Here is an 18,715-nt window from a genome sequence, read left to right on the forward strand (position 1 = left end):
TGGGGGAACCCCTTACAAAAAAGCCAGGCTTGGGCACCTGCAATTATTCTACGTCCACTCCCCACAACTCCAGAAGAATTCTAAGGAGATTCAAGATACCCAAACCAATATTGTAACTTTGTAAAAAACTTTTATCAAAATGGTACCAAAAATACATGTTCTAAGGTTGAATTAGAAAAAAGTAAAGATTTTACAGTGACAGGGTTATGCTTATTTTACAACTTAAATAACCTCAGGTTGGCCCCCTACTTTCTGTACAAAATATGTGTGCAGGAAAAGACGTTCCAAGCAATATACATATTCACAATGGTTAGCCGAAGTCTGGTTGCAGTTGAGGATCTGTGGCTTTGCATGCATTAAAAGTGATGGAGCACCAAGAAGAGAGGGCAGATGGTTTTTTTAAGTAGCTCCAAAACATGAGTAACCAGAGAGTGACCCTTGGACCAGCTCAAGCCTATGGCCTGCTCTAGAGTCTATGGATATGTCTACACTGCAATAAAAGACCCATCAGATGGCTGGGGCTGGCCTGGGTCAGCTGACTTTGGCTCCCAGGGCTTGGGTGGTGGAACTGAAGATTGCAGTGTAGACATTTGGGTTCTAAAAGCCTGTGAGTGCAGGTAGGTCTCAGAGCATGGGCTCCACCCCAAGCCCAAAGGTCTACATTGCTATTTTTAGCCCCACAGCCGAGCCCTGGGAGCCTCAGTCAACTGACCCAGGCTCTGAGACTCAGTGCATTCGGTTTTTAGTTAAAACAAATTGTGAGCTTCTATAGATGTTAGGTGTAACCCTAAGACTTCCCAGCACACTTGGGGGAGTGGTCCGCATGGCTGGATGTCCCTGTTCTGGCACATCAGGATGAGAGCCACAGGAGAGTATCACTTGTACACCCAGGGTCCAATCTGAAGTCATTGGAAAGCTAAGGCCTACAAGGAAGAAGCATGCTACAGAGAAACAGCTCTTTGCAGTAGAATCCCAGTGGGCATACACGGGGGTGTACGGTACCAGAGACTAGGTTTACTATGTAGACCTGCAGGCCTTGGCATGATCACTGTACAATTATTGTCAGGGTTATAAAAATTCTGCTAAAATTAATTTATACCAATAAGTTTCCAGGCTATGGACTCAGGGGAGCAGGAGGAAATAAGAAGTGAAGTGCTCAGCTTGGATGGCAAAACGATGCTCACATTCACCCTGAGCTATTGGATTCCTCTTTCCCCTATTTCCCTAGGTCTGATGGCGCAACAGGGGTCAGGGGCTGCTCACCATCAGCTCCCTTCATGCCCTGCGGGTCCCAGCAACTAGGAGGCTGCAAGAGCAGGTTTGCCATAGGCTGCTAGTGGGGATCAACCAGGTAATTAGAATCATAGAACATCAGGGTTGGAAGAGACCTCAGGAGGTCATCTAGTCCAACTTCCTGCTCAAAGCAGGAGCAATCCCAACTAAATCATCCCAGCAAGGGCTTTGTCAATTATTTTGGTTCATTCTGCCAATACCTCTGTGAGATAGGAATTATTATTATTAAACCCATTTCACAAATGGGGTAAACTAAGGCAGAGAGAGGGCCAGGCCTTATGGACACTGCTAACCTGTGTCTGGAAAATGGGCCTCTGCTAACTCTGTTTTGCTGCCATGTGCTTTGAAAGCCACTCTCAATCTTGGTGTGTGATTTATGTAATTTTGCTTAAATTCACCCAGTGACATGCTAGAAATAGAATCCAAGCATCCAGATTCCTTATCTTCTGCTCTAAACATTAGACAAGACGCTCTCTTCTCAACACAGTATTGCCAACTCATTGCAAAACTATTGCAAGTCTTGTGCTGTACTTAAAACTGTCATCACATAAGACTCTAAACTTTCATTTCTTTAATGAAGGAAATGTCTAGCCCTTGTGGCTGGGTGTAAAAATACGACCCTTGAAAGGCTTAAAACCCAAAGGCAAAGAAAAATAACTTCTCATTTTTTAAATCTCACAATTTTTTCTAGCCAGTCTCAATTTCTTGGAGCCTGACTCATGAGCCCTGAACAGCTGGGGCAGTGTGGGGCCATCCTCAATTCAGTGCTTTGTAACCAGATGTTTGAAGATTTCCTGGCTTCTGTTAGCCCTAGTGTTTGGAATGAAGCGCCCCCCTCTGAGTGAATACCTGTGTCCACAGGTATGAACCACACACAAGAGCAAAAATGGGGATTACAGCATTTTCGGATCCCTTTAGTGCCCCTCACACTAGCTCCGCCCCTGCAGCTGAGAATTTAGGTGATCAGTACAGAGAACAGACCAGTCCCTGGCTGGGCTCCACTGGTACTAGTCACCAGCCGCATCTCTCCTCCGGTGAAAGAGCAAATGATGTCGGGGTCCAAGGAAAAGGTCGCATCTCGGCCCCTCCAACCCCTATGGGAACCTCAGCCCGTGGAGAAACGCTGGACAAGCAGCCGGAGTCCCAGCGCCGGGAAAGGCGCCTCTGAACGGGGCCCTCCGGGTGGCTGGCGACCCCGAGTGTCAGCCGGGACCCCTGCTCCACCTCCGACGCTAGGGGGCCCCTCCGCTCCGATCCCCGGGCCAGGCTCCGAGCGGCCCGGCCTAGGGCCAGGAGAGGAGCCGGAGCCCCAGCAGCAGGGCCCCCAGTGCCAGGGCGCGCCAGGCCGGCGCGTCCCGGGAGCGGCCCCCGGAGCGCCCCCAGGCGCCGCCCGCGCCCGGCCCCTCGTCCTCTTCCCGCAGGAGCCGCTCCTCGTCCCGGTAGTCCTCGTCCGGGCCCGGCTCGGCGGGCGGCGCGGAGCACAGGCGGCCCATGTTGGCCTTGAGCACCTGGCAGAAGGGGCGCTCGGGCCCGTCGCAGACGCAGCGCTCCAGCGCGGGGCCCCCCGGCGCGGCCAGCAGCTGCCCCATGGCGGCCCGGCAGGCGGCCGAGCAGCGCCGCCCGTTGAAGAGCTGCCCGCAGCGGGCCAAGTAGGCGTCCAGCGGCTCCCGGCAGGCGGGCTCCTGCTGGCAGCGGAAGCGGGCGGCCGTGCAGCCCAGGCCGCTGCGCGAGGCCGGGGCAGGCAGGGCTCGAGGGCCGCCTTCAGCCGGCGGCAGCGCGCGTCCTGCCCGCACTCGCAGCGCTCCAGGGCCGGGCCGCTCCGGCTGCGGTTCAGCCGCCCCAGCGCCCCGATGCAGTGGCTGGGGCAGTCGCCGGGGGCTCCCGCCTCCGGCCCCGGCCCAGCTCAGCACCGGCTCGCAGGCCGCCTGCGACTGGCTGTAGGCGGAGCCGCAGTCCGGCTCGTCCTGGCAGCGGAGCAGCGCCTCCCAGCAGGGCTCCCCCGGGCCGCCGCCAGCGCGGCCCCAGCACAGCAGCAGCGGCAGGAACAGCCACATGGAGCGAGCGGCGCCCCGGGCTCCATGCGCTCCAGCGCCCGGCTCCGCCTCCAGCCTGGGCTCCTACCCCGGGGCCAGGCAACAGCTGCCGCCTGCTGCGCGGGGCCGTCCCCAGGTGACTCGAAGGGCCCAGTGCTGGTTCCGGTGGCGGGTTCCCCCGTCCTAGGGCACGTTGGGCTGGCGCAGTCAGGCCCCTGGTTGCGCGCCCCGCTGTCCGGTGCACGGTGCAGTCAGGTGCCCGGTTGCACGCCCTGGTGACCGGTGCAGTCAGGTGCTCGGTTGCACTCCCCGCTATCCGGTGCACGGTGCAGTCAGGTGCCCGGTTGCACTCCCCGCTATCCGGTGCACGGTGCAGTCAGGTGCTCGGTTGCACGCCCCGCTGACCGGTGCACGGTGCAGTCAGGTGCCCGGTTGCACGCCCTGGTGACCGGTGCAGTCAGGTGCCCGGTTGCACTCCCCGCTATCCGGTGCACGGTGCAGTCAGGTGCTCGGTTGCACGCCCCGCTGACCGGTGCACGGTGCAGTCAGGTGCTCGGTTGCACGCCCCGCTGACCGGTGCAGTCGGGTGCGCGGTTGCACGCCCCCACTTTGCAGTGCAGTCAGGCCCCCGGGTGCATGTTCCCCCCCGGTCCCGGTGCACTCCGCGGTCAGATCCCCGGTGCAAAGTGCAGACGCTGCGCTTCTACCATCCCTCTGGGTGAGGGGCGGGGGGACCCCACACACCAGTGACGGGGGAAATCTTTCCCATTCATCTTCCAGGCAGTTGCAGACCCATTGTTCCCTTTCCTCTCCTGTTGCAGCTCCGTCCCAGAGTCCCCTCCATCTCTCCGCCCCCTTCCCCTCTGCTCTCCCGGCCTTCCAGTTCCTACAGCTGCCAGTGTGGTCTCCAGGCTTTCCCAAAATGGGGCAGGAAGAGGTTCCTGCTAGTCTGCAGAAACGGGCTCACTCACACCTTCCTCTCCCCCCCCTCCCCCCCCTAGTAATCACACAGCCAATCTTGTCATGCCGCAGATGGATCTCTTCTGCTCAGGGGACATTCTTGTCTGGCTAATCTTTCTGCAGCCAACATCAGCTCAGGGCCCCTTTGCACAGTGCCAGTGGCAGAGGTTGGTGTGGGTTAGGCAGAGGGGGATTTGCTGTGAGGCTCCAGAGGCCAGAAGAAGAGCAAAGGTGGAGCCTCTGGAGCGGAGAGGCCGGCAGAGGCCAGCTTGGATGGTTGCTGCCTGTCTTGGTGTGGAGGAGGCAGAAGAGTGGACTGGGAGGGCCCAGTTCCTCCCTTGCTCTGTGCCTTGCGCAGCCATTTAGGCCTGTGCAAAATGCTGCCCAAGCAGAATGCCAGGCAGAGGCAGCCTTTTGCACTAGGGTAAGTGCAAGCCGCAGGGCAGTGGTGAGCCAGGCTCGGAGTGTGTGTTACCGGGCAGTGCTGGTGGGGACTGTAAATTGAGCACTGACTAGTGGGGGGGGGGGAGGGCACTAGTTGGCTCTAGGTGGGTTCCACTGCTCTGCACAAGTTGTTTTACCTTCAGGCCAATTTATTTTTATGCCCGGTTTGGGGAAATGTCCCTGGCCAGCCTTGCCACGGACCTGAGTGGGGAGGGCAGTAGGGCTGGGCTTGTTGGGAGGGATAGAGACGCAGAGGTGTGAAAGTGACTCTGGGTGTGGAGAGGTCCGTGGTGGTCTGGGGGATTGCTAAAGCAGCAAAGAATCCTGTGGCACCTTATAGACTAACATGTTTTGCAGCATGAGCTTTCGTGGGTGAATGCCCACTTCGTGCTGTGGATGTGGGAACAGAGTGTGAGCATGTCTGTTGCTCGGAGAGTTTGCAGGGCTGGTGTGTAAGGGGTGGCAGTGGCCAGGAGTTTAGCGGGGGGGGGGAGGAGGAGAGGGGAGACAGGGTTGGATATGGGTTTTAATCACTGCAAGTAAAAGGGGTGAATAGCATTTTCTGGGCTGGTTCATTCCCTTTGTCTCCCATGGGCCATGCAGCGAGCTGGTGCCTTTATGGCAGAGAAGATTGTTCACGCCTTGCAGCCTGTCAATAGGGGCCTTTTTCAGATGGCCTCTGTTTTACTGCCATTGCCTTGACAAAGCGCACTTGAGAGCCTGCAAAGAAGTGCAGTTCACTCCATTCCACCCAGCCATTGAAATGGAAACGAACCTGATTTCCCCACCCTCTGGGCTTTCAGGAGGCAGGGGGCGGGGGCAGTGGCAGCCCCCAGGATTCTTGCCAGCTGCACAATAACACAAAGAAGCCTTCCTGATTTCCCTTGGGGAGTGTCCCAGGGAGGAGAGAGGAATGAAGACGGATTCCAGAAACAACCTCCATCCGCCCTCACTCCCCCATACATTAAACTAAAGAATCTGGAAGGACAAAAGGTCTGATCCTGGGAGGTGCTGAGCGCTCTCAGCTTGGATCCTAAGGGCTCTGTCTGAGATGCTGCCAAGCCACTAAAGTGCAGACTGGGTTGCATTTCCTTTGATGCATGTATTGTACCCTGAGAGCATGTCTGCACCGGAAAATTACATTGTGTTAGAACACGGCCTCGTGGAGTCATGGTAACACATTCAACACAAATTAGCACATGGTGTAGACCCAGACTGTTGTGCTTAACATTGTGACAACAGGTTGTGGTTAACCTTTAACAAGCAAAGAAGATGTTAACTATGACCGTTCTTGTCTACACTGAGGCCATGTCATGCTAAGGTGTGATTCTAACCTCTTACCTAATGGGTTGCAATCCTGGTGTAGACAAGGCCCAGTTTACATCAACCTAGGGTTTACCTCAATCAGCTAACACGTGTTAAAACTAAACTAGGATTTTAGCTGGTGTTAACGTGATTTTTACCCGGTGTTAACACACGCCATGTCTTTATTCCTAGTAGACAATCGCAGAGTTCTAAGCCACATTTAACATTATGTTCATTACCATGATTCCTCAAGGTTGCGTTCTAACATGTAGCTGCCCAGTGCATGCAAACTTTCAGGTGTGCTAGGAAACTTTTGTCAGCATTGATTTGGGACGATCGCTTTACTCGTGAGTGGTGGAACCATCTCGGGATGTCTACACTACGAAATTAGGTCGAATTTATAGAAGTCAATTTTTTAGAAATTGATTTTATACAGTTGATTGTGTGTGTCCCCACTTAAGACCATTAACTCGGTGGAGTGCATCCACAGTACCAAAGCTAGTGTCGACTTTCAGAGTATTGCAGTGTGGGTAGCTATCCCACAGTTCCTGCAGTCTCCACTGCCCATTGGAATTCTGGGTTGAACTCCCAATGCCTGATGGGACAAAAACTTTGTCGTGGGTGGTTCTGGGTACATGTCATCAGCCCCCCCCGTGAAAGCAATGGCAGACAATCATTTTGTGCCTTTTTTCCAGGGTCCCATCCGCCAGACCCGCTGCCTGCCTGGAACCCCAGGCAGGCAGTGGGCTGGTGTACGGAGCCCCAGACTGTCAACAGGGGGAGTGGCTCAGCCTGCTGCTGGTCTGGGGCTCTGTCCACCAGCTCAGGTCCCACTCAGCTGGCAGACCTTGGTGAAGGTCAATCAAGGCTGCCTGGACAGACATGGCTATCCTCCTCTTAGAGCACCAAATGGGAGTGACTCCACGTCATTCTCTTCTTTTAAGTTTCATCTCATGGAGATTCAGTCCTGCCTGGATTATCATGCGAGCTGGAGGCTTCTGCCTCAGGCTGCTCTCCCAGCCAGCATTACCACATGGTCGCACCTACCCCAGCTCCCATGAAGCCTGGACAGTAGTAAGGAGCAGTTCAACTTGTGGAATGACAAATCCAGTCCGAAGGTTTTCACTCTATGGGCCATGTTAAGATTATTTAGAGTCCTGGATAGCATAGAATATCAGGGTTGGAAGGGACCTCAGGAGATCATCTAGTCCAATCCCCTGCTCAAAGCAGGGCAAATCCCCAGACAGTTGTTTGTTTTTGTTTTTTTTACCCCAGTTCCCTAAATGGCTCCCTCAAGGGCTGAACTCTCAACCCTGGGTTTAGCAGGCAAATGCTCAAACCACTGAGCTATCCCTCCCCCCATAGCATTAGTCCCTATGAAAGGCTTCATGAAAATTTCCCCCCGCCCCTAACAAAAATGTTAATTTATCAGAGCAGCTGAAAGGGTAAGGAACCCGGGACCATAACTGAGAGAGAGCTTCCATATTATTTAACTCACAAGTGATATAATTCAAAGTAAAATTTCACAGCATGGTCTCTTCTAGGACTAAAAATGCAGGAGGGGAGTCAGAAAAAGGAACAGTAGCCTGTTTCCGCCCAGTTTGGAACCAGGGACGTTTCGTGTGTTAGGTGAATGTGATAACCACTACACCGCTTCTCTTTTTTGGCCACAGGCTTTGTCGAATGCACAGGAATGTTTTTTCTAGCTACAGAAGCTACCTAATGCAATGTCTATATCTATGGCCTTCCTGCTCACAAAGCGGTCATGACCCCCCACCCAAGGCTGACACAGCAGCCTGGCTCGGGCAGGATTGCCAGTGAGGCCTGATACTTTTGCTGTTAAGCAAACACAGCAATTCTTTCCTGGTCTCTGTCATTGAACACCTCCATGCATTACGCTGTGCCCTATCAGTGCGTGACTGATGAGCTCGGAAAACATCATTGCAAGTACGTTTTTTTTGCATTCTAATCTGCGATAACTGTTGTATCGGGAAACAGAGACGAGACAAGGCTGCAGTGAGGCGTCCTGGTATAGTCCCAGACCGCTGCTTTTATTCTCTTTCTTACAGACTGGTTCTCAGCATTACATGATTGACATCACACAGTTACTTTACTTATTATGATTGATACACCTTTTACTTTTCTCTCTTCTTTAGGATGGGTGTCTCATCACTCTCACTCACCGCCATTGTGTTGTGTGTGTAAAGCTATAAAGAGCAAGCATATACATACTGTTCTGTTCTAATTCTATGACGATTCAATGCAGATAGTGTGTGCCAGTAGCACTTACAGATAACCTCAGGGACGGAGATGACAGGGGGAATGTAGAAATATTCTGTGGGGACTGCATGGTCACCTGTGCTGCTGAGTGCTGCTGAGTTCGCCACGCTGGCCAAACAGGAAATGAAATTCAAAAGTTCCTGGGGCTTTTCCTGTGTACCTGGCTAGTGCATCTGAGTTCAAAGTGCTGTCCAGAGTGGTCACAATAGCTCCTGGAGGCCAATACCGTCAAAATGCGTCCACGCTACCCCAAATTCGACCCAGCGATGTTGATTTCAGCGCTAATCCCTTCGTCAGGGGAGGAGTACAGAAATCGATTTTAAGAGCCCGTCTAAGTAAAAAAAAAAAAAAAGGCTTCATTGTGTGGACGGGTGCAGAGTTAAATTGATGTAATGCTGCTAAATTTGACCTAAACTCATAGTATAGACCAGGGCTCAGACTCATGACTTCTACAGTTCCAACCCATCATCCATTCTGGATGGATTTTACAGGAAAACTATTATAGAAATATCATAAAGAATTATTTGCAATGCTACTAGTCCTGTTCTTTCTATTCTTCCTTCTATAAAATTACTTCAGGACAGTGAGTCCAACCATTCAGGCCTCAACTTGGGGGTCGTGGTGGAAATTCAGCTGAACATGAGCTCCCAGTGCGATGCTGTGGCCAAAAGAGCTAATGCGATCCTGGGATGCATAAACAGGGGAATTTCAGTTAGGAGCAGAGAGGTTATTTTACTTTTATATTTGGCACTGGTGCAACTGCAACTGGAATACTGAGGCCGGTTCTGGTGCCCGCAGTTCAAAATGGATGTTGAAAAATTGGAGAGGGTTCAGAGAAGAGCCACGAGAAAGATTAAAGAACCTGCCTTATAGTGTTAGACTCAAAGAGTTCAATCTATTTTAAAAAGGTTAAGGGGTGACTTACTGTGTGTGTGTGTGTGTGTGTGTGTGTGTGTGTGTGTGTGTGTGTGTGTGTGTGTGTGTGTGTGTGTGTGTGTGTGTGTGTCTATCTGGGGAATAAATATTTGATAATTGGCTCTTCAGTCTAGCAGAGAAAGGTCTAGACTGCCTAGAAGTTGAAGCTAGACAAATTGAGAGTGGGAATAAGGCATGATTTTTTAACAGTGAGACTCATTAACCACCAGAACAAATTAGCAAGGGTCAGGGTGGATTCTCCATCGCTAGCAATTTTTAAATCAAGACTGTATTTTGTTTCTCAAAGCTCTGCTCTAGGAATTATTTGGGGGCAGGTCTCTGGCCTGTGTTATACAGGAGGTCAGACTAGATATTCACAATGGTCCCTTCTGGCCTTAGAAGCTAGGACTCAATTCTAAGTAACACCTTTTACCTGAAATTGCATTTCCACATATGATGCTGGCAGGATGTTAAGTTTTGATATTTTATGATCTATTATCAGAGGGGTAGCCGTGTTAGTCTGGTTCTGTAGAAGCAGCAAAGAATCCTGTGGCACCTTATAGACTAACAGACGTTTTGCAGCATGAGCTTTCGTGGGTGAATACCCACTTCTTTGGATGCAAGTAGTGGAAATTTCCAGGGGCAGGTATATATAAGCAAGCAAGAAGTGAGCTAGAGATAACGAGGTTAGATCAATCAGGGAGGATGAGGCCCTGTTCTAGCAGTTGAGGTGTGAAAACCAAGGGAGGAGAAACTGGTTCTGTAATTGGCAAGCCATTCACAGTCTTTGTTTAATCCTGAGCTGATGGTGTCAAATTTGCAGATGAACTGGAGCTCAGCAGTTTCTCTTTGAAGTCTGGTCCTAAAGTTTTTTTGCTGCAGGATGGCCACCTTAAGATCTGCTATTGTGTGGCCAGGGAGGTTGAAGTGTTCTCCTACAGGTTTTTGTATATTGCCATTCCTAATATCTGATTTGTGTCCATTTATCCTTTTCCTTAGAGACTGTCCAGTTTGGCCGATGTACATAGCAGAGGGGCATTGCTGGCATATGATGGCATATATTACATTGGTGGACGTGCAGGTGAATGAACCGGTGATGGTGTGGCTGATCTGGTTAGGTCCTGTGATGGTGTTGCTGGTGTAGATATGTGGGCAGAGTTGGCATCGAGGTTTGTTGCATGGATTGGTTCCTGAGCTAGAGTTACTATGGTGCGGTGTGCAGTTGCTGGTGAGAATATGCTTCAGGTTGGCAGGTTGTCTGTGGGCGAGGACTGGCCTGCCACCCAAGGCCTGTGAAAGTGCGGGATCATTGTCCAGGATGGGTTGTAGATCCCTGATGATGCGTTGGAGGGGTTTTAGCTGGGGACTGTATGTGATGGCCAGTGGAGTCCTGTTGGTTTCTTTCTTGGGTTTGTCTTGCAGTAGGAGGCTTCTGGGTACACGTCTGGCTCTGCTGATCTGTTTCCTTATTTCCTCGTGTGGCTACTGTAGTCTTGAGAATGCTTGGTGGAGATTTTCTAGGTGTTGGTCTCTGTCTGCGGGGTTAGAGCAGATACGGTTGTACCTCAGTGCTTGGCTGTAGACAATGGATCTTGTGGTGTGTCCGGGATGGAAGCTGGAGGCATGAAGGTAGGCATAGCAGTCGGTAGGTTTTCAGTATAGGGTGGTGTTAATGTGACCATCACTTATTTGCACCGTGGTGTCTAGGAAGTGGACCTCCCGTGTAGATTGGTCCAGGCTGAGGTTGATGGTGGGGTGGAAGCCGTTGAAATCGTGGTGGAATTTTTCCAGAGTCTCCTTCCCATGGGTCCAAATGATGAAGATGTCATCAATGTAGCGTAGGTAGAGAAGGGGCGTGAGTGGACGAGAGCTGAGGAAGCGTTGTTCCAGGTCGGCCATAAAAATATTGGCATATTGTGGGGCCATGTGGGTGCCCATAGCGGTGCCACTGATCTGGAGATATATATTGTCATTAAATTTGAAATTGTTGTGTGTGAGGATAAAGGCACAGAGCTCAGCAACCAGTTGTGATGTGGCATCATCAGGGATACTGTTCCTGACAGCTTGTATTCCATCAGTGTGTGGGATGTTTGTGTAGAGAGCCTCTACATCCATCGTGGCTAGGATGGTGTTTTCTGGAAGGTCACCAATGCATTGTAGTTTCCTCAGGAAATCAGTGGTGTCACGGAGATAGCTGGGAGTGCTGGTAACATAGGGTCTGAGTAGAGAGTCTACATATCCAGACAGTCCTTCAGTGAGAGTTCCAATGCCCGAGATGATGGGGCGTCCAGGATTTCCGGGTTTGTGGATCTTGGGTAGTAGATAGAATAACCCTGGTCGGGGCTCTAAGGTATGTTGATTTGTTCCGGTGTAGTGTAGGGAGTGTCCTGAGTAGATGGTGCAGTTTCTTGAAGCATATTCTCACCAGCAACTGCACACCACACCATAGTAACTCTAGCTCAGGAACCAATCCATGCAACAAACCTCGATGCCAACTCTGCCCACATATCTACACCAGCAACACCATCACAGGACCTAACCAGATCAGCCACACCATCACCGGTTCATTCACCTGCACGTCCACCAATGTAATATATGCCATCATATGCCAGCAATGCCCCTCTGCTATGTACATCGGCCAAACTGGACAGTCTCTAAGGAAAAGGATAAATGGACACAAATCAGACATTAGGAATGGCAATATACAAAAACCTGTAGGAGAACACTTCAACCTCCCTGGCCACACAATAGCAGATCTTAAGGTGGCCATCCTGCAGCAAAAAAACTTTAGGACCAGACTTCAAAGAGAAACTGCTGAGCTCCAGTTCATCTGCAAATTTGACACCATCAGCTCAGGATTAAACAAAGACTGTGAATGGCTTGCCAATTACAGAACCAGTTTCTCCTCCCTTGGTTTTCACACCTCAGCTGCTGGAACAGGGCCTCATCCTCCCTGATTGATCTAACCTCGTTACCTCTAGCTCACTTCTTGCTTGCTTATATATACACCTGCCCCTGGAAATTTCCACTACTTGCATCCAAAGAAGTGGGTATTCACCCACGAAAGCTCATGCTGCAAAACGTCTGTTAGTCTATAAGGTGCCACAGGATTCTTTGCTGCTTTATGATCTATGGCACCACAGTTAAAAGTCCCTGAAAGCAAGAGGAAGGATGGACCAGCCTAGGACTTAGGAAACCTGGGTTCACCTCCCAGCTCTACCATGATCACTTAGCCACTCTGTGCCTTAATTTCCCATCTGTAAAATGGGGTAACAGCACTGTCATACTTCACAGGGGTGTTTTCAAGGATAAATACATTAGAGATTATGAGGCATTAGACACTACAGTAATGGGGGTCATATAAGTACCATGGTAGACAGACGTTTCTGATTGTATAAAGAACTTGGATAAGTGATGAGATATTGGATCTGGAATCTGTCACTGAATATTACATGTCCTGGGTCTCAGGTGAGTGTAATTTTGGATGATGAAAAGGGGAATCTCACATCCCTGTGAAAGAAGGAACATTTCGCTGGCAGCTGGTAGCTGTTTTCAAATGGCAGCAGCTGGGATACACCAGGGGCTTGCAGTTAGTGGAGCTATGCTGATGGCTGAAATCAGGACAAATCTCCCATCTAGACAAGGCCTGAAATAGATGGAAATGTGCTGTATTTAATATCTGGTCTCAGCTGAGCCTTTGTTACACACTCCCATGCATTTTGGCAGCGTTAGTACAGAATCTTTATACTTCAAGGAGCCAGTTTTGCAAACCAGACCCATATAGTACTTTGCATGGAGTCAGTATGGGTATGACTGTGGGGTTAGGTCGAATTTAGCCATGTTAGGTCGATTTTATAATGACCTAACCAACCCACCCAGTTCACAGTTACACAACCAACCCAGTTCAGTCGACCTAAAGGGCTCTTAAAATTGACTTCTGTACTTCTCCCTGGTGAGAGGAGTAGCATTAAAATTTGGGGTAGTGCAGACACAATTCGATGTTATTGGCCTCCAGGAGCTATCCCAGAGTGCTCCAATGTGACCGCTCTGGACAGCACTTTCAACTCTGATGCACTAGCCAGGTACACAGGAAAAGCCCCGGGAATTTTTGAATTTCATTTCCTGTTTGGTCAGCATGGCACAGGTGACCATGCAGTCCCCCCAGAATCACAAACAAGCTCCAGCATGGACCAAACGGGAAACACTGGATCTGCAAGGGGGGAGTCTCATGCAGCAGGGAGGAGGATTTTGTGCAGGAGGAGAATGTGCAGCAGACAAGCGGTGAATCCGTTCTCCCCAGCAGCCAGGACCTTTTCATCACCCTGTAGCCAAGGCAGGATCCCAGACCCTGAAGGCAGAGAAAGCACCTCTGGTGAGTGCTCATTTGTAACTACAGTACAGGGTTTAAAAGCAATAGTGTTTAACGTTTGATTTTCCCTGAAGACTTGGGTTGCATTCGCGGTCAGTACAGCTACTGGAAAAGTTTGTTATTGTGTCTGGGGAGGGAGTAGGAATCCTCCAGGGACATCTCCATGAAGCTCTCCTGGAGGTACTCTGAAACCCTTTGCAGAAGGTTTCTGTGGAGGGCAGCCTTATTCCGTCCTCCATGGTAGGACACTTTACCATGCCAAGCCAGTAGCAAGTAGTATGGAATCATTGCAGCACAAAGTATGACAGTGAATGGTCCTGGATTTTGGTCGTATTCAAGCAACATTCAGTCTATATCTTTCTGTGTTAACCTCAGGAGAGTGAAATCATTCATGGTCCCCTGGTTGAAATAGGGGAAGTTTTGTAAGGAAACAGTAAAAGGACCCCGTTCATACTGGGCTGTTTTCACTTGGCTAAAAGGGATCGTCCCTGAGAATAGCCATGCGACGGGGGACGGGGTGAAGGGATCATCCCAGAGAATATCCATGTGATGGGGTGGGGGGAGGTGTGTGCTGCACATCCACCCAAAAACCGCAGCCCCTCCTTTTAAATGGCAAACCCAACCGGCATTGCTTGCTATGGGAAAGGAGGGCACTGCAGTTTGAAACCATTCCCACATGTTATGAAGGTGTTAGAAGCTAACCCCATGTACCCTTTGGCTTACCGTGGCTGCCTGGAAACCAAATTCTGTTGCCCAGCCATGTGTGATGTGTCACCTCACCGGCAGGCGCTCAATATAAAAGGCAAAATATGACCTTGTACCTAAAGCACATGTGCTGTCTGCTGTGAATTGCTTGATTCACTGTGAAAGTCTCCCTTTTGTTCTCAGAAATGTATCATCTTAAATTTTACTCTCCCTTTTTATCCCCTCGCAGGTGCAAATGTTTCTACTTGCTCCTCCTATCATCTCCATCCCTGAGATTATCGCAGATTAGAAGTCAAAAAAACCGCACTCGCAATTACATGTTTTCCAAGCTCATGCAGTCCTCTCGCACTGATAGGGCACAGCTGAATGCATGGAGGCATTCAGTGGCAGAGTCCAGGAAAGCATTAAGTGAGCACGATGAGAAGAGGCAGGATGCAATGCTGAAGCTAATGGGGGAGCAAATGGACATGCTCAGGTGTCTGGTGGAGCTGCAGGAAAGCCACCAATAGCACAGACCATTGCTGCATCCACGGTATAACCTGCCTGCCCTTCTCCCCAAGTTCCATATCCTCCTCACCCAGATGCCCAAGAATGCCGGAGGGGGAGGGGAAGGCTCCAGGCACCCAGCCACTCCACTCCAGAGGATGGCCCAAGCAACAGAAGGCTGTCATTCAAACAGTTTTGATTTGTAGGGTGGCTACAATAAGCAATGTGGTCTTGTCCTTCCCTCCATCCCTCCTCCCCCACCCCACCCCACTCAGGCTACCTTGTCAGTTATCTCACTTTTTAAAAAATTAATAAAGAAAGAATGCATGGTTTCAAAACAATAGTGACTTTATTTCCTTTGCCAGCTGTGATCAAAGGGGGGAGGGTGGTTGGCTTACATGGAATTAAAATCAACAAAGGGGGTGGGTTTGCATCAAGGAGAAACACACACAACTCTCACACAGTAGCCTGACCGGTCATGAAACTGGTTTTCAAAGCCTCTCTGATGCGCAGCACGCCTTGCTGTGCTCTTCTAATTGCCCTGGTGTCTGGCTGTTCAAAACTGGCTGCCCTGCGATTTGCCTCAACCTTCCACCCCACCATAAACATCTCCCCCTTACTCTCACAGATATTATGGAGCACACAGCAAGCAGTAATAACAATGGGAATATTGGTTGTGCTGAGGTCTAACCTAGTCAGCAAACAGCGCCAGCGAGCTTTTAAATGTCCAAATGCACATTCTACCACCATTCTGCACTTGCTCAGCCTATAGTTGAACTGCTCCTTACTACTGTCCAGGCTGCCTGTGTATGGCTTCATGAGCCATGGGAGCAAAGGGTAGGCTGGGTCTCCAAGGATAACTATTGGCATTTCAACATCCCCCACAATAATTTTCTGGTCTGGGAAGTAAATCCGTTCTTGCAGCTGTTCAAACAGCCCAGAGTTCCTAAAGATGCGAGCGTCATGCACCTTTCCTGGCTATCCCACGTTGATGTCAGTGAAAAGTGCCTTGTGATCCACCAGTGCTTGCAGCACTATTGAGAAATACCCCTTGTGGTTTACGTACTGGTTGGCAAGATGGGCCGGTGCCAAGATAGGGATATGCATTCTGTCTATTGCCCCACCACAGTTAGGGAACCCCATTGCAGCAAAGCCATCCACTATGACCTGCACATTTTCCAGAATCAATACCCTTGACAGTAGAACACCAGTGATTGCATTGGCTACTTGGATCACAGCAGTCCCCACAGTAGATTTGCCCACTCCAAATTGATGCCCAACTGACCGGTAGCAGTCAGGTGTTGCAAGCTTCCACAGGGCTCTCGCCACTCGCTTCTTAACTGTCAGGGCAGTGCTCATCTTGGTATTCCTGCGCTTCAGGGTGGGGGAAAGCACAGAGTTCCAGGAAAGTGGCCTTACACATGCAAAAGTTTCACAGCCAGTGGGAATCATCCCAGACCTGCAACACTATGTGGTCCCACCTGACTGTGCTTGTGTGGTGGGCCCAGAATCAGCATTCCACTGTATCAACCAGCCCCACTGCCGCTACGATGTCCCAATTGCCACATCCCGTGCTTTCAGGAACATCTGTGTCCATGTCTTCCTCACAATTGTCCTCGTGCTGGCATCTCTTGGGCTGGTTCTGCACATACTGCAGTATAATGCGCGAGGTGTTTACAATGCTCACAATAGCAGTGGTGAGCTGAGCAAGCTCCATGCTTGCCATGCTATGGTGTCTGCACGGGTAACCCAGGAAAAAAGGTGTGAAATGATTGCCTGCAGTTGCTTTCACGGCGGGAAGGAGGGGAAAGTGATGCCGTACCCCAAACCAGCCATGACAATGTTTTTGCCCCATCAGGCATTGGGAGTTTACCCCAGAATTCCAGTGGGCAGCAGAGACTGCGGGAACTGTGGGACAGCTGCCCACAGTGCACCCCCGCTCCGTGCGTTGATGCTAGCCACGGTAGTGAGGATGCACGCCGCCGACTTAATGCGCTTAGTGGGGACATATGCAATCGACTATATGTAATCAATTTTCAGAGTAGCAGCCATGTTAGTCTGTATCTGCAAAAAGAACAGGAGTGCTTGTGGCACCTTAGAGACTAACACATTTATCTGAGCATAAGCTTTTGTGGGCTACAGCCCACTTCATCAGCTGCATAGAATGGAACATATAGTAAGAAATGTATATACCTACGGAGAACATGAAAAGGTGGAAGTAGCCATACCAACTCTAAGAGGCTAATTAATTAAGATGAGGTATTATCAGCAGGAGAAAAAAAAACTTTTGTAGTGATAATCAAGATGGCCCATTGTAGACAGTTGTGTGAGGAGGTGTGAGGAGACTTAACATGGGGCAGTAGCTTCAATAAACTAGATACCATTAACTTGGGTTTGACTAGAGACTGGGAGTGGCTGGGTCATTACACATATGGACTCTACTTCCCCATGTTAAGTCTCCTCACACCTCCTTGTCAACTGTCTACAATGGGCCATCTTGATTAGCACTACAAAAGTTTTTTTTCCTCCTGCTGATAATACCTTGTCATAAACATACAGCTGAGGGTAGCATAAAATCCCTCTTTACCCTGTAAGGGGTTAATTCCTCTTTTACCTGTAAAGGGCTAAGAAGCTCAGGTAACCTAGCTGACACCTGACCAAAAGGACCATTGAGGGGACAAGATACTTTCAAATCAGGGGGTGGGGTGGAACAGGCTTTGTCTGGCTGTTCTGTGTGTTTTTTTGCTGAACACAGATCAAGGAAGCAAGCAATCCAGCTCCTATAAAGTTAGTAACTATTTAGCAAGGAATTGCTTTAGTTTACTTTTATTTTGGCTTGTGTTTTCCTTTGTGTAAGAGGGGGTTTATGCCTGGTTTTGTAACTTTAAGGTTTTGCCTAGAGGGAAGCTCCTCTTTGTTCTTGAGTCTTTTGTTATTCTGTAAAGTACTCACCTTCCTGATTTTACAGAGGTGATTCTTTTATTAAAATTCTTCTTTTAAGAACCGGATTGATTTTTCATTGTTTTAAGATCCAAGGGTTTGGGTCTGTGTTCACCTGTACCAATTGGTTGGGATATTATTCTCAAGCCTCCCCAGGAAAGGGGGTGTAGGGGATTGGGGGGGGCTATTTGGGGAAGGTAGGGCTCCAAGTGGCCCTCCCTAAGTGTTTGTTTAAACCACTTGGTGGTGGCAGTGTTACTTAATCCAAGGTAAAAGAGAAAAATTGTGCTTTGGGGAGTTTTTAACCTAAGCTGGTAGAAATAAGTTTAGGGGGGTTTTCATGTGGGTTCCCACATCTGTACCCTAGAGTTCAGAGTGGGCAAGGAACCTTGACATACCTCATCTTAATTAATTCGCCTCTAACAGTTGGTATGGCTGCTTCCACCTTTTCATGTTCTCTGTATGTATATATATTTTTTACTATATGTTCCATTCTGTGCAACTGATGAAGTGAGGTATAGCCCACGAAAGCTTATGCACAAATAAATTTGTTAGTCTCTAAGGTGTGACAAGTACTCCTGTTCTTTTTGTATATAATTGACCTAATTTCATAGTGTAGACATAACCTTAGATGCACTCAAAAAATGAGAGGGGCATTCAGGTGAAAGGAGGACTTGCAAGCACACATCTGTCATGAGATAATTTGCCTCCCACCAATAAAGTTGTTAGCAGCTGTTCTCTTAAATTTAAAACAGCTGCTCTCCAGCAGTCTAATAATATTCTTGCATGAGTGCAGTGGCATGTCACAATGGCGGAAGAAACAAATTGCATTAGCAATACTACACGAAAAGGTTATTATAGCTGAGATGGTGGGATCTAAATCCTCTAATACTGAAAGACTGGAAGACTGATTCTTAGCTGGTGTAAATGGGTGGATCTGGATTAAAGACAATGGAAGTACACTGGCCTAAATTGGCTTTGATGG

General features: G+C 49.6%; 1 pseudogene; it reads right to left on the reverse strand.

Annotated features, from left to right (window-relative positions):
- Nucleotides 1–153: 153 nt before the first annotated feature.
- Nucleotides 154–3,347, reverse strand: LOC120373422 (annotated as a pseudogene).
- Nucleotides 3,348–18,715: the final 15,368 nt, after the last annotated feature.

The sequence above is a fragment of the Mauremys reevesii genome, linkage group 10 (genome assembly GCF_016161935.1).
Source record: "Mauremys reevesii isolate NIE-2019 linkage group 10, ASM1616193v1, whole genome shotgun sequence".
NCBI lineage: Eukaryota > Metazoa > Chordata > Testudines > Geoemydidae > Mauremys > Mauremys reevesii.